The sequence below is a fragment of the Primulina tabacum genome, chromosome 1 (assembly GCF_025594145.1).
Source record: "Primulina tabacum isolate GXHZ01 chromosome 1, ASM2559414v2, whole genome shotgun sequence".
NCBI classification, from domain to species: Eukaryota; Viridiplantae; Streptophyta; class Magnoliopsida; order Lamiales; family Gesneriaceae; genus Primulina; species Primulina tabacum.
The window spans coordinates 29,321,406-29,335,510 of NC_134550.1; positions in this window are offsets into that span (position 1 = coordinate 29,321,406).

A 14,105-nucleotide genomic window follows, 5' to 3' on the forward strand; every position below is an offset into this window, starting at 1 on the left:
ATATGGTTCATCTGAACAACGCGCACCCTATATTTCGGTCCGAAAAATGGTTCACCCGGCTCGTAAAAGGATCTTATAAATGCTCAATTAGAGCCACCAATGTTAATTTATGAAATAATTGCATTTATCTATTATTCGTAGTAATTTTATAGCATTCATTACATCTAATTTGTTAGGCTTATTACTTCATGCACAATTATGTTGAAGCGCTATTTTAACTTATTTAAAAGATATATATTAATTCAAACTCACTAAGTTCTCAAAGACTTAACCCTCTGTTTCTCTTCGTCTATTGTAATTTCCAGACACAGGAACCCCAAAATGGGAACAAGAGGAAAATAACTGAAGCTGAAATAAGAGCATTTGAAATACGTGATGATCTGATTATAAATAAATGTTAAACTTCCGCTGTAAAATAATTGTAGATATTTGAAATAAGAATGTAAATATTTATGTATAATCTTTCAATGATAGTAGAAAATATTTAAATTTTTATCTACAATATTTTTTAATAATAATGGTAAAAATAAAGATAGCAGTTCAATAAATAAAGATTGTAGAAAATGTGGCACTCAGTAAGGAAATAATTATGAATTCCTAAATCGGACGTCACACTGGGCACGCTGGCTAGAACCTAGCAACTTAAACGTAGAGTCCATGCTAAGAGAGAGTCTCAGCCACTTCTTGGTTGGAGGTTTGGTTTTGAAGTTTTGGTTGAATCCTATGGGTTAGCTTGGGTCCAGTAGGTTCCTAAGTGGTCTGGGAAGGGGTCGTCTCGTGATGGTCCGAGCTTGGCTCGGTGAAAAACTAACATGGCTCGGTGATGGCTAGAACCGAAGGTTTAAGGTTTTTTAATTGGAAAATTAATCAAAACACGGCTCACGGGAGTCGAGTCGTGGTTCACGAGGGCTAAAATAATATAAAAAGTCTAAATTTTGAATTTAGAAATTTTATATTAAGGTTTGAAATTTTTCGGGATTAAAACGCATTAAAAACGAATAATCACGAATTAATTAAAAAGTCTAATATTTAAACTAAATAAAATTATGAGAAAATTATTTTATGCTTGAATAATTATTTGGTACATGTTAGAGTCGGGGAAATTAAGAAAAAGCCAAAAATGGGAAATTTTACGTTTAGGGGTAAAACGTTAATTTTACACCTGAAAATTAGTAAACGTCATGGCAGTGTTCTGAATGCTGTTTTATATGCTATTATGTTTATTTTAAATGTTAAGGATTTTCATATGCTAAAATGTTTATTTTAAGGGTTTATGGAATTTTATGATTTATTATGAACCGATAAAGTTAAAAGATATGTTGCATGCTTGTTTTTAAAAGAAAAAGATATTAAATGCATGATTATTATAAAGTGATGAAAATGTAAAACGTTGAAGGAAGTGAAGTAATTGTGACTATTGAGGATATGAGGATAAGAATGGGGATATCGTGAGGTAAAAAGCCCCAGAAGGAGCCCATTTATGGGAGAAGACCTCAGAGGGAGCTCGACGATCATATTTCCATTCGATGAGGATATGCCAAGGCTCATTTGACGAGTAAGTGTCTCTAATGTCCCCGCCGCCCAGTACTGTGGTAACATGTAGATGGATCCATCGACTTTATGAGGATGAGAAAAGTTACAATTAACGATCTGAATTCTATAAAAAGAAAAAATATTTATGATCATGATGAAAGGATACATGTTATGAAATGAGAAAAAGGAAAATGTTGAGGTTTATGTTATGCATGTCATGAAAATGCTATTTTTACGTAAAAACTATCTTTAACTGTTTTATGTGATTTTATACGTATTACTTGTTATCAAGATTATGGTTTGTTGAGTCTTTAGACTCACTAGGTGTGAAGGTTGCAGATGATTATGATGTTAATGTTACTGGAAGTCTTGATGGTTGAACTTGCTGGACTGTCGGTGCACATAACCCGAGGACTAGTGCTTCTACTTTTCGCACTTATTATTTATGTTTACGATTTACGTTAAAAGATTTTTAAGACTATTTATTTATGCTTTAGAGTGGTTTTTGAGAGGATGATAATTTTCAAGTTTATTGCTATTTAGGTTGGTAAACATTTGATGATTTTGTGCTTTGAGATATTTCTTTAAATTTTCAAATACTACTTGGTTGATTTATTTTTTTAAAATAGTGAAAAAATATGTTATATATGTACGCAAGTATTTCGGCCGAAATCATGAGAGGTTTTAAAAAAAAATATTCTAGTACTTTTTAAGCAAAACGATTAGCAGATGTTTCAATCACTTCTCGGGGAACCTTTCCTTCTGCAAGTGTAGCCATACCCAATCACCCTTCTCAAATACCACATTCGTCTTCCCCTTGTTCGCTTGTTTGGCATATTGTTCATTTTTCTTCTCAATGTTGGCCTTGGCCTTTTGATGCAAACCTCTAACAAACTCAGCCTTCTTTTTGCTATCCATGTTTAACCTTTCACTCACAGGTAAAGACATCAAATCCTACGGAGTCAAATGAATAAAACCATACAAAATTTCAAATATCGAATAATTTGTAGTAGAATGCACTCTACGATTATAAGAAAACTCAACAAATGGTAAACATTTTTCTCAATTCTTTAAGTTCTTTTTAAAAATAGCACGCAAAAGTGTTCTTAAAATTCTATTAACAACTTCAATTTGTCCATCCGTTTGAGGATGACACGTAGTAGAAAACAACAATTTTGTGCCAAGTTTAGCCCTTCCAAAAGTAACTCAGAAAATTAACATCACGATCAGACACATTAGTCTTAGGCTTGGCATGCAACCTAACGACTTCTCTAAAGAACAAATCTGCAATGTTAGATGCATCATCATTTTTATGACAAACAATAAAATGTGCCATCACAGAGAATCTATCAAAAACAACAAATATTGAATCTCTCCCCTTCTTATTCATAGGCAATCCCAAAACAAAATCCATAAATATGTCAATCCAAGGTTCACTTGGAACAGGAAGTGGGGTATACAATCCATGCGGTTGTATCATAGACTTATCTTGTCTACAAGTTATGGACTTATCACAAACACGCTCAACAACACGCTTCATATGTGGCTGATAGAAATGTTCATGTAAAGAATTCAAAGTTTAATCCATACCAAAATGTCCCATCAAACTACCCCCATGTGCCTCCCTAACAAGTATTTCACGAATCGATGACTTAGGAATGTACAATCTATCTTTTCTAAATAGGAAACCATTATGAAAATAAAATTTGTCTTGTAGACCATGCATACATGTTTCAAATATCTTCTTAAGATCCTCATCCATCGCATACAACTCTTTCACATGCCCAAACCCAAAAATATTTGATTCCAAGGAAGAGATAAGTATCTCCGTGATATTGCGTCGGCAACTACATTTTTCTTACCTTGTTTGTACTTGATTATGTAGGGGAATGTCTCTATGAATACCACTCACTTGACATGCCACTTGTTCAACTTTTGTTGCCCTTTAAGGTGCTTTAGAGACTCGTGATCCGTTTGAATATCAAACTCCCAAGGCCTCAAGTAGTGCTGCCACGTCTCTAGAGTCCTCACAAGTGCATAGAGCTCCTTGTCATATGTCGGGTAATTCAGCGCTGCTCCATTAAGCTTCTCACTAAAGTATGCCACCGCACGTCCTCTTTGCATCAAAACTCCACCAACACCTACACCTGAAGCATCACATTCAATTTCAAAGGTATTAGCAAAGTCAGGGAAAACAAGTAAATGAGCATTAATTAATTTTTGCTTAATAATATTAAAGGACATCTCCTGCTCCTCGCCCCAATGGAATTGAACGTTCTTCTTTATCACACCCGTCATCGGTGCTGCCAGTCTGTTAAAATCCTATACAAACCTCTTATAGAAGCTTTCAAGGCCATGAAAGCTTCGGACTTGACCAATAGTAGTAGGCGTTGGCCAATCTCGAATAGCACTTACCTTGTCTTCATCCACTTGTATTCCCTGTTAGCTTACCACAAAACCAAGAAAGACAAGTTTGCTAGTACAAAAATCACATTTCTTTAAGTTAGCATGCAAACTCTCTGCTCGAAGTGTGATTAGCACAAGTTTTAAGTGTACAACATGCTCTTCTAAATTTTTTCTAAACACTAGTATATCATCAAAATATACCACAACAAATTTCCCTATGTGTGCACGCAAAATATGGTTCATTAACCTCGTAAAGGTGCTGAAACGTTAGTTAAGCCAAAAGGCATTACCATCCACTCATATAACCAGTATTTGGTTTTAAAATCCGTTTTTCACTAATCAACTTCCCTCATTCTTATTTGGTGATAGCCACTTTTCAAGTCAATCTTGCTAAAAATACATGCACCATGCAACTCATCTAACATATCATCTAGTCTAGATATGGGATGCCTATACTTAATCGTTATGTTACTGATTGCCTCTACAATCCACAAACATACGCCATGAGCCATCTTTCTTAGGAACTAATAAAATAGGTACAACACAAGGAGACATGGATTCACACACAAAACCCTTATCTAACTACTCACTTACCTGTCGTTAAAGCTCCTTAGTCTCTTCTGGATTGCTTCTATAAGCTGGATGATTTGGCAATGCACTTCCTGGCACAAAATCAATTCGGTGCTCAATCCCCCTCAATGGTGGTAGTCCTTGAGGTAACTCCTCCAGAAACACATCTTCAAATTCCTGCAAAAGTGAAACAACAATGCTCGGAAGGAACCCGTCTATATCACTTGTGTTAAGGAGGATCTTCTTGTAAAGAATAAGCACAAGTGGTTCATGTGTGTGTAACATTTGCTTCAACTCACTCTTTTGGGCCATATACGTTTTTTTCTTGACCTCTTTCCTCTCATTTTATTTTCTCTCTTTTTTCTTTTGTATGGCCGTCTCACTTTCTTGATCACTCTTTTTTTTCAGCCATCTCATTTTTGTTCTCAAAGGTCATCTCACTTTTTTGTTCACTGGCTTTTTCAGCCTCGTCTCTCTTTTTTTTTCAATTGGTCCTCCAATACTTGTTTCGGGGACAAACGAAATAAAACAATGTGTTTCTTCTTGAGGACAAAATAATCCCTATTCCAAAACCCATCATGCGTCACTCGCCTATCATATTGTCATGGTCTCCCTAACAAAATATGAGAAGCATGCATTGGCACCACATCACACAATACCTCATCAACATACTTCCCAATAGAAAAAGACACCAACACTTGTTTGTTCACCTTCACTTCCGCACAATCATTCAATCATTGAAGCCTATATGGTTGAGGATGCTTCATTGTTGGTAAACCCAATTTCTCCACCATTCCAACACTAGCCACATTATTACAACTCCCCCCCATCTATGATTAGATTGCAAAAATTTTGATTTACAAAAAACCTAGTATGGAATAAGTTCTCTCTTTGGTTAGTATCCTCCTCCTTGACTTGGGCACTCATGATATGCCTAGTCACTAGTGGTTCGCCTACAACCGCCTCATATCCCTCATCAGGATCTTCTAACGCATGCATCTTATCATCATCACCCTCTTTCTCACCCTCACTTTGAGACTCATATTCACCATAGCAATTCAATATCAATACCCTCTTATTAGGACATTAGCTAGCAATATGACCAACTACTTGACACCTAAAACATTTAATGTAACGTACCGTACCTTTTAACTACTTTAAAATTTGTGAAAAAATAAAAATTTTCTTAAATACAAAATAAACTTTTAAGTTTCGGTCGTCAACAATTGTTCATCCAAAACTTTTATAATAAAAGAGGTCACTAATAAAGTTTTCTAAAGAAAAATACTTGTTTAAACATCGTAACCCAAAACATGAAATCAGAGTAGTTAAATCATTGCATAAAACTAAAAAGAAACATGGGCGGTTCTCGGTTTTAGCCCCCCACTCAGTCCAAGCCAGCTCACTGTTCCTCACCCCTCGTCTCCTCAAAGTCATCCTCACCTGCATCGATCAATTCTAGTGAGTCTAAAGACTCAACACGTATAAACTGGGCATAACAAGTATTACGTAGTAAAACCACATGAAATTTTTAAAATAGGGCGTACATACTTGAAACTTGAACATGCATATAAAAGCTTGAACATACATACATAACATAGACGTGCCATAATGTGCAACTTTTCTGAAACATGTTTGCAACATGCATACTTGAACATACATGAACTTCATCATTTTGCGTAGAGATATATTTCAAAGCTAGTGACCCATACATAAATACACCTGATCAGACTAAACCACAGTACTGGGTATGCAGGGAAAGTCCATTACCACATACATGAGATCCTCGTTCATGCTTTAACGGGTGGATTGGTCCCTGGTCATGCTTTACCGCTTGCCAATCCTGATCTAAACCCGGTCATGCTTTATCGAGGTGGAGAGGTCATCGACCACGTTTACCGACTTCCAAACCCATACATAATTTGGTCACAAAACATTTAGCATACCTCAAAAACTTAAAAATATTTTCTTTTGCACGTCGAATATACTTACTTGGCGTTGAGGAATTCGTTGGATCTCGCTTGGGGCCACTACTGCACATACTAACATGAGTTCAAACACTTATCTTTCATAGCTTAGACATAGGTAATCGTGCTCACCACCGAAGTAAATAAATAGCTTATGACATTCTAAATCACTTGGGACTTGACCTCGTATAATCATCGTACTAAACCAAGACATCGAACCCCAAAACAATCAACATAATTTTTCCCAAAAAGGAAGTACACGGACCCCGTGCCCAGGTCCGGCTACGGGTCCGTGTAGGCTCTGTAAACTATGCCCGAAAAGAACTAAGGACACAGACCCCGTGTCAGGGTCCGTCTAAGGATCCGTGAAGGCTCTGTAAGTTGACACTTCGAAGGAAACAATGGCATTGTCCCCGTGTAAGGGTCCGGCCCCGGGTCCGTGTACCTGCGGGAGAAGTAAATCAACGAGAATTTATGTGCTTGTGATTTAGTCTCCCCAACTCGATCATCCCGACCTTGAAACAACACCTCGAGACCCATCCTAGAATACTATAGCACTAACTCAAGCCTATACAAATGCCCCAAAACAACTACGCATCACAAGCAACGCAACAATTCCGTGAACACGACATTTGACACCAAAAGCATTCCTACGACTTCTAATTCAACCTGGTGCTTAATGACACAAAACGAATCACCAACAGTCATCTCAACATCATTCTCGACATACCTAAACATAGCAGCAGTCACCCGTTGATCCCTAACGAAGCCTGCAACCATAAAACTTCAAGAACACATCAAGAACGTATTTTTCGGAAACATGCAGTTTGAGCAGTCCCACGAAAACGATCATAACTCACTCAATTCTTATCCAAATATTTCGAATTTTATATCAAATTGAATATATCAAAAAGTTCTTCGTTTCATATGTTAAAATTTTTTCAAGAAAAGCGACCGAAAAATCACAGTAATTAAAATGACAGCGAATTCGTGTTTTGAGATCCAAAAACAGTTTCAAAAGTGATCCAAGCATCTTTTCTCAAACTCCTACATAACATACACATGGTTTTCATACAATAAACATCAAAATTATTACTATGACAAGATCGATGCAGAAACGAAAGAATATACATGCCTTTTGATGATTTGAAATATCGACACGAAGATACCAAAACGGGAACGGTGCGAGGATTGATCCGAGACGAACGTGGAACGATTTTCTTGGAAGAAAAGTAACAAAACTCGCTGGAAAATATACAGAGGATGGAGCGTCTGCACTCTTGCTAGAAGAACCCTAGGTTTGCTCTCAAAATAAAAAAAAAAAAAAAAAACTAATGGCATATGTGTGTGTGTGTGTCACGTTTGTGTGGTGTGTGTAAAAGTGTGTGTGTGTGCGTGTGTTACTAATTAAAATGAAGTTAATTAGGGGCTAATTATCTTAATTAAATAATTGATGAGCAATTACATAGTAATTAAAATACCAATCCCCCCTTAAATTACTAACCTCCCTAAATTTAAAATAAAATACACAAGTGTTAAACTTTAAAGGTTTTAAAATCTTAAAATCACTAAATAAATAATTTAGTATATAAAATGCTAAAAACATAATAAATCATTTAAAATGCCCCATCTTAACTTTAAAATAAAATACCACATTTTAAAATTGCCAAAATCGTTGCTAGTCTCTTTTCCTCGATCTCGCATCGAATAATCGCCTGAAACATGAAACTCGTGAAAATATTTTAACGTACATCACATAAACATAATTAATTTAAAACAATGCATTTGAATAAATCATGCATCGCTAAAAATCCATTTAAACTTGAATAAATCATTAAACAATTAAATAAATGTATGGGTTTTACGTGTAATGAATTTGGGCTCTACAGTTCCTCCCCCACTTATATAAATTTCATCCTCGAAATTAAATCTTACCAAACAACTCTGGGTAGCGATTCCTCATATATGCTTCTGTTTCCCAAGTGGCCTCCTCCACTGCTTGATTCAGCCATCGGACTTTGACAAACTTGGTCACCTTGTTCCGAAGTTTCCGCTCCTGTTGACTAGGATTTAGACGGGTCTTTCTTCATATGACAGATCTGGAGCAAGCTGCAACGGCTCATAACTCAAAATGTGCGAGGGATTTGCTAGGTACTTTCTCAGTATCGAGACATGGAAACACATTGTGTACCTCGGCCAGGTTCGGCGGGAGGGCAACACGATAAGCTAGTGTCCCAACTCTGTCATGAATTTCAAACGGTCCAATAAACATCGGACTCACTTTGCCTCTCTTCCCAAATCTCATAACACCCTTCTATCTTTACAAAAAATGTGATCACCTATGGCAAACTCTAGATCCCTTTTTCTCTTTTGACGAATCTGGGCTGTCTTCATCCTGTCTCGGATCTTGACCACCACATCTGCAGTCTGCTGAACAATCTCTGGTCCAAGTTCTGATCTCTCACCGACTTCGTCCCAATGAATCGACGTCTGCACTTCCTCCCATACAATGTCTCGTAGGGAGCCATACCAATAGATGATTAGAAATTGTTGTTGTATGTAAACTCCACTAGAGGCAGCTTAGATTCCCAAGTCCCATGGAAATCGATTATACATGCTCGCAATAAATCCTTAAAAATCTGAATCACTCGCTCGGACTGGCCATCTGTCTGAGGGTGGAAATTTGTACTGAATAGCAACTTCATCTCCATAGCTGCGTGCAAACTCTTCCAGAAAGACGATGTAAATCTCGGGTCCCTGTCGGACATAATAGAATCTAGGATCCTGTGCAATCGAACTATCTCCCTGAAATAGAGCTCCGCGTACTGCATCATGGAGAAAGTTGTCTTCACCGGCAAGAAGTGTGCCGACTTAGTAAGTCGATCCACTATAACCCAAATAGCATTAAATCATCTGACTGACCTCGGCAAACCAACAACGAAATCAATGGTGATATTCTCCCAATTCCACTCAGGGATAGGGAGTGGCTTAAGCATCCTTGCTGACCTCTGATGCTCTGCTTTCACCTGCTGACAAGTGAGGCATTCAGACACAAATCGGCTGATATCTCTCTTCATACCTGGCCACCAATACAAAATCTGTAAATCCTTGTACATCTTGGTACCTCCTGGATGAATGGAGTACGAAGATTCATGTGCCTCTGTCAGAATATCATCTCTGATCGAATCAACACTAGGCACCCACATCCTACCTCTGTACCTCACAATACCATCGGACACTGAGTAGAGTACACAGCCGTTGGCTTCATCCTTCAGTCTCCATTTCTGCAACTGCTCATCTGAAGACTGACCTGCACGGATTCGGTCAAGCAACAAAGACTGAACTGTCAGATTAGAAAGCTTAGGAGCTCTATCCTTAGGATAAACCTCTAACCCAAATCTCTGTATCTCTGACTGAAGAGGTCTCTGTACTGATAGTTGAGCTACTACTACAACTTTACGGCTCAAGGCATCTGCCACAACATTAGATTTCCTCGGATGGTAGCTAATTTCACAATCGTAGTCTTTTACCAACTCCAACCACCGTCTTCTCATGTTCAGCTCTTTCTGCGTGAAGAAATACTTGTGACTCTTGTGATCAGTGAATATTTGGCATTTCTCGCCATACAGATAGTGTCTCCATATCTTCAATGCAAAGAGAACTGCAGCTAACTCAAGATTATGAGTCGGGTAGTTCTTCTCATGCACATTCAACTGCCTGGAAGCATAAGCTATAACCCGACCATGCTACATCAACACTGCGCCTAACCCGAGCTTAGATGCATCGGTGTACAACACGAAATTACCTTGCCCTGCCGGCATTGCTAAAACTGGTGCTGAAATCAGAGCATGCTTCAAAGTGTCAAAACTCTTCTGACATTCATCGCTCCATATGAATTTAGCATTCTTCTTGGTCAGTGAGAGGAGTTGCACTGCTATAGAAGAAAATCCCTGAATGAGTTTTCTGTAGTAGCCTGCTAGGCCTAGGAAACTGCGGATTTATGAGGCATTCTATGCTCAACCCATTTCTTAACTGCTGCTACTTTAGCTGGATCCACCTCGATACCGCTGCTAGATATTATATGACCCCAAAATGCTACCATCTCCAACCAAAATTCACACTTACTGAATTTTGCAAACAACTTCGACTCTGTAAGACCTGCAAAACTGTACCCAAATGCTGAACATGCTCCTCATGGCTCTTCGAGTAAATGAGAATATCGTCAATGAATATTATGACGAACTGGTCTAGGTAGGACTGAAATACTCGATTCATGAGGTCCATAAATATCTCTGGAACATTCGTCAGTCCAAACGGCATCACTAAAAACTCGTAATGCCCATATCTGGTCCTGAAGGCTGTCTTATGAATATCTGCATCTTTCACCTTCAGCTGGTGATACCCCGATCGAATATCTATCTTCGAGAACACTGTAGCTCCCTGCAACTGATTGAACAAGTCCTCGATCCTTGGAAGTGGGTATTTATTCTTGATTGTTACCTTGTTCAGTTCTTTGTAATCGATAAACAACCTCATGCTCCCGTCTTTCTTCTTCACAAAGAGCACTGGTGCGTCCTATGGTGAGAAACTAGGGCGGATGAATTCTTTATCTAGGAGCTCCTGAATCTGCTGCATGAGTTCTAACATCTCAGCTGGAGCTAACTGGTACGGTGCCTTAGAGATTGGCACGGTGCCTGGCAAAAGATCAATTGAAAACTCCACCTCTCTTTCTGGTGGAAGGCCTGTGACGTCATCCAGAAAACGTCAGGAAAATCTCTGACTACTGGCACATCAGCTATTGACGGAGTGGGTGCGTCAGGTGCAGACACAATGCTGGCCAAGAAAGCCTGACAACCCTTGTGCATAAGTCTCCGCGCCTGCATGCAAGAGATCATGCGAGGGAAACTCCTCCATCTCGATGGCTCAAAGAGAAACTGCTCCATGCCCAAAGGCCTTACCAACACTGACTTTTTTTGGATGTCGATAAGAACTCTGTTCTTCTTCAGCCAGTCCATTCTCAAAATGATATCAAGTTCTGGCATCGGCAACACGATAAGATCGGCATACACTAGGTGGCCCTGCAGTTCAAGATCGATGTCTCTGACCCACTAGTAGCTGATAATTCTTCCCCTGAAGGGACTGTCACTGAATAGCTCACGTCGAGTCCAATAGACTTGACGTCTAGATGATTGGCCAACGTCTTTAAGATAAAAGAGTGGGTGGCCCCTGAATCTACCAAGGCCTTCGTGACGACTCTTTTTATAAAAATATTCCCTGAGAGACGATAGTACAACACAGAACTTATATCCTAAAATTCTAATATTAACCTCAAGCACAGTAGAAATCTTAACACCCAATCACCAGAATTACTAACTAGCACACTAGTAATCCCAAAACCAAATTCAAAACATGCGGAAAAATAATACGGTGCTTAACTAAATGATTTTACCGGTCAATAATTTAGTGTCTGGGTTCGCCTCCTAAGCATGCATGTCTAATACTCTTCCCTGAGTCGGCTGCCTCCAATGTAGGCACTCCTTTAACATGTGATCGATGGCTCCGCACTTAAAGCACTTGCCCGATATATATAAACACTGTCCCGGGTGCTGGCGGTGGCACTTCGGGCACACCGGGTACTCACCCGGCCTTTGGGGAGACTTCTGTTGTGGAAGAGGACCCTTGCCCTTCAATGGTCCCTGAAATGACTTCTTCCCTGGCTGCCCCTGGTAAGGTCTCTTAAATTGAGGTTGTTGTTGCTGCTGTTGCGGTGCCTGATAGGGCCTCTTGCCCTGCCTGTCAACCTCGACGTCTCTCTGGTCTTGTTCTGCTGCCTAAGCTCTAGACACGGCAACGGCATACGTAGTTGAACCAGCAACCCTCACATCACGGCGCAAGATCGGACGCAAACCATCCATGAAATGCCTCAGCTTCCCCTAGGCATCGCTATCAGGGGCACAAAGTGACACCCCCTTTCAAACTTCCTGACAAAGTCCGCCACGCTGCTGTCTCCCTGTCGCAGCGTCATGAATTCCCGGGTCAGTAGTCCCCGAGAACTCCTTATGATTCATCCTCCTAAACCTTTCATACACAGCCTCTGGACTTGGCTTCGCTCCCGTGTCCACTGCCGCCTGATTCCCCGCAAACTGTGCGAAGAACTGAGTCATACCTGCAAGCATCTGTGCCTGCATATCTGGCGGTGGAGGAGGAGGAGCGTCTCTCCCCTCCTCTCGAGCCTCTCTGTCCTCATCCCTTGCTACCCGATTAATCATGCGTCTAGGGGGCATATTGTTCCTACCATTTACCCAACACGTAAACCCAATGTGCATTAATATAATATCAATAGCATAAGACGCACGTAATTTGGACTTAAAACATGGACATGCTGAAATCATGTCTTAAAGCTTATTACATGGAATAATTCAAAACCTTAAAACTTACAGACTTGAGGTGTGGCTTCGTGAGCTTCTCGCGACTGGCAGTAAGCGTAACCCTTTACAAGAACACCGCTCTGATACCAACTGTAACGTACCGTACCTTTTAACTACTTTAAAATTTGCGGAAAAATTAAAATTTTCTTAAATACAAAATAAAATTTCAACTTTCGCTCGTCAACCTATTGTTCATCCAAAACTTTTATAATAAAAGAGGTCACTAATAAAGTTTGCTAAAGAAAAATACTTGTTTAAACATCGTAACCCAAAACATGAAATCAGAGTAGTTAAATCATTGCATAAAACTAAAAAGAAACATGGGCGGTCCTCGGGTTTAGCCTCCCACTCAGTCCAAGCCAGCTCACTGTTTCTCACCCCTCGTCTCCTCAAAGTCATCCTCACTTGCATCGATCAAGTCTAGTGAGTCTAAAGACTCAACACGTATAAACTGGGCAAAACAAGTATTACGTAGTAAAACCACATGAAATCTTTAAAATATGGCGTACATACTTGAAACTTGAACATGCGTATAAAAGCTTGAACATACATACATAACATAGACGTGCCATAACGTGAAACTTTTCTGAAACATGCTTGCAACATACATACTTGAACATAGATTAACTTCATCATTTTGCGTAGAGATATATTTCAAAGCAAGTGACCAATACATAAATACGCCTGATCAAACTAAACCACAGTACTGGGCTAGCAGGGAAAGTCCACTACCACATACATGAGATCCTCGTTCATGCTTTAACGGGTGGATTGGTCTCTGGTCATGCTTTACCGCTTTCCAATCCTGATTTAAACCCGTTCATGCTTTACTCGGGTGGAGAGGTCATTGGCCACGTTTACCGACTTCCAAACCCATACATAATTTGGTCACAAAACATTTAGCATACCTCAAAAACTTACAAATATTTTCTTTTGCACGTCGAACATACTTACTTGATGTTGAGGGATTCTTTGGATCTCGCTTGGGGCCACTGCTGCACATACTAACATGAGTTCAAACATTTATCTTTCATAGCTTAGACGTAGGTACTCGTGCTCACCACCGAAGTAAGTAAATAGCTTATGACATTCTAGATCAATCCGGACATGACCTCGTTTAATCATCATACTAAACCAAGACACCGAACCCCAAAACAATCAACATAAATTTTCCCAAAAAAGAAGTACACGGACCCCGTTC